The sequence below is a fragment of the Frankliniella occidentalis genome, unplaced genomic scaffold (assembly GCF_000697945.3).
Source record: "Frankliniella occidentalis isolate FOCC.00 unplaced genomic scaffold, Focc_3.1 Scaffold602, whole genome shotgun sequence".
Taxonomy (NCBI): Eukaryota; Metazoa; Arthropoda; class Insecta; order Thysanoptera; family Thripidae; genus Frankliniella; species Frankliniella occidentalis.
The window spans coordinates 9,513-12,913 of NW_026267718.1; positions in this window are offsets into that span (position 1 = coordinate 9,513).

Genomic DNA, 3,401 nt, shown 5'->3' on the forward strand with positions numbered 1-3,401 from the left:
GTACTACGGTCGGTCATGGAGGGGGAGGGGGGGTCCAAAAATGCCCAAAAATGAACTACGTAGTATATGAACGGCCCCTAATGTACACTTTGATGAATGCGTACATGGCTATGTCTACTTTGATCAAAGCGTACATGGCTATGTACACTTTGATCAATGCGTACATGGCAATGTACGCTTTCTTCAAAGTAGACATACCATGTACACATTCTTTTAAGCGTACAATGTACGCATTGGAGTTGACAGAGCAGGGATAATTTATCACAGGATATGCAGAATAGCGCGAATGAGCGGCAATATAGTGCAAATCCACAAAATAAATACATAAATAAGTGACGTGTCGGCGCCGCACGACAAGCCATATGAATGCCAGGCGTGCGGTGATACTTCGCGAAGCCTGTTATGCGAGAGAATGGTCAAAGAAATCCCTTCGAAAAGCCTTACGGACATGATCGGCGATTAACTAGCTATATGTGCGCCAGACCACGTCTCGCGTAACAGGCTTCGCGATATCTCACGAAACACTGGTAAGCTGCGACGCGCCTGGCGCACATATAGCTAGGCCTGAGGCGCTGACACCCGAGACGAGTTATGGAAAGAGTATAGGGGAACAGGACCTTCCGGGCCCAAAATTTGACATACTCGAACCATTTGTCGGGGTCTCACTCTAAAGTTAGGGACATGAAGCTTCTGCTGTTCGGTAACGGTTTTCATTCAAAGTTTGAATTTTGACAGATTGTTATGTAAAAATCAACGTTTTAGAGATACTAGGTAATCTAGGGACCCTTAAGCCCAAAAGAGGGTGTAGTGCGATCTGTGGTTTCAGTATTTCTCCCTTTAAAGTTCCGTGGCATGCAGCCTTTTTACGATTTAATGGACCATTGTCTTTTTCACGTTGTTTTCGCCAAGAAATGCCCAATAACGCCGAAACGGTACAAGATAGAGCAAAACGGACGAAATTTTTGCCCAGAGGGCTATACTTTGACGAGTTACCCCTTAGGAACCCATAAAAGAAAGAAATAAATATTTTGCAACTTTTGGTTTTTGATTTGTTTAAAAGTCAATTTTTGAGCTAGAATGCTCATCTTCGAACTCGATCTGTCCTTTTGTGATACAAAACGACCCTAAAATTCCCAGATCGCTATCTCAATTCGTTCTCGAGTTATCGTGCGGACAGACAGACAAACAAACAGAATGAAACTTTTCCGGTCAGTGGAGTAATAGGCTTCGCTAATCGCTCAGCCAAAAAGTTATTAGCTTCCTAACAATATTGTTAATGTTTATTGCTCCTGGGAGCCAGGCAACCCACCCCAACCGGTCTTGAGGGGTGCAGTGAAACTGCAGCGTACATTTCGTGTCCTTCCGCAATGCTCAGGGTGAAGCTTTGTTGATGAGAAACGATTTTTGCCCGCATGATTCGTTTTACGGAAATGCTCTAAAATGGTTTGTTGCCCCTGGTAGCTATGCAACCTGCCCGTACGGTCCACGTAGCCCGCTCCTGAACAGGGGGACATTAGACCAATAATTTGGTACCATAGAAGTAACACCCGGACTCCTGTAGTGGCTTGGGGAAGCCGTTTAACCTCGAAAAACGGCGATTTTGACACAAAAGCGACCATTTTCATCCCCGTGGAACGTAGGCAACACACCCCAGTAAAGACAACGGTCTGCTTTCCTCATTGGTTGGGCGATTAGCGAAGCCCATTACTCCACTGACCGAAAAAGTTTCATTCTGTTTGTGTGTTTGTGTGTTTGTCTGTCTGTCCGCACGATAACTCGAGAAATTTTCAGGGTCGTTTCGTGTCATAAAAAGACAGATCGAGATCGAAGATGAGCATTCTGGCTCAAAAATTGGCTTTTTAAAAAATCAAAAACTACAGGTCGCAAAATGTATTATTATCAAATATTTTTTATGGGTTCCTAAGGGGTAAACCGTCAAAGTAGAGCCCTACGGGCGAAAATTTCGTCCGTTTGGCTCTTTCTTGTACCGCTTAGGTGCTGGGGGGCATTTCGTGACAAAAATGAGGTGAAAATGATCAAATGGTCGATTAAATCGTTAAAAAGACTTCATTTCGAAAAATTGTATATACACTCCTGTTACCCTGTGTTGGGTGTCAGCGCCGCAGGTCTAGCTATATGTGCGCCAGGCGCGTCGCAGCGTGACAGTGTTTCGTGAGATATCGCGAAGCCTGTTACGCGAGACGTGGTCTGGCGTACGTACATATAGCTAGTTGGTAAGGTGTAGAGATGATGTAAGCGTGTGGGTGACCTCACACGGCCGAATCCGAGTGAGATAATACGATTTTAGAGTGCTTGAGGCAATTGAAGAAAATCGAAAATCTTCGAGACCGTGGCGCAACCTTTTTTTGGCTGAGCGATTGGCGAGGCCTATTACTCCAGTGATCAAAAAGTTTCGCGTCTGTCTGTCCGTCTGTCAGTCTGTGCGCACGATAACTCGAGAACGAATTGAGCTAGCGACCTGGGATTTTCAGGGGCGTTTTGTGTCATAAAAAGAAAGATCGACTTCGAAGAAGAGCATTCTAGCTCAAAAATTGGATTTAAAAAAAATTAAAAACCACAGGTCCCCAAAATGAAGTTTTTAAAAAATATTTTTTCACTGTTTCCTAAGGGGTAACTCATGAAAGTAGAGCTCTTCGGGCGAAAGTTTCGTCCATTTGGCTCTATCTCTAACCGTTTAGGCACTAGAGGGAGTTTTCTACACGAAAATGACCGCAAAATATTTCTATGTTTTTTCTCAGATATTTGTCTCCAGTAAGGTAACTCGTAAAAATAAAACCCCGAAGAACAATATTTGTCACTTTTGGGGCCGAGTGCCTACTCACGACTTTGGCCCGACTCGGGTGTCAGCGCCGCAGACCTAGGTAGATGTATGCCGGGCGCGTCGCAGCGTAACAGTGTTTCGTGAGATATCGCTAAGCCTGTTACGCGAGACGTGGTCTGGCGTACATATACCTAGTTTTATTTCGAAAATTGAAAATCCCTGAGACACGTACACCTTATTTTTGTCCAAAGAATCGATTCCGACCCGGAGAGCGACGATACCTGCAACTTGACTTTTGGCCTGGACAGTCTAGCGTCGTAGCGTAACAGTGTTTCGTGAGATATCGCGAAGCCTGTTGCGTGAGACGTGGTCTGGCGTACATATAGCTAGTATTTATTTCTTCATTCAGAGTAGTTCGTTGCATTTTTTTTACTTTTCAGAGAAGCGGTACCGCACAGCACGCGAGCTTCGTTCTGAGCGACATGTTGTTGAAGCGGGGAAAGCCCTTTACTGACGGCACCTTTATCAAGGACTGCCTCCAAGCTGCGGCTAGCATTGTCGCTCCCGATGCCGTCGCGTACTTTCAGACCTTCAGCCTGTCGCCGTGTCGCCGAACACC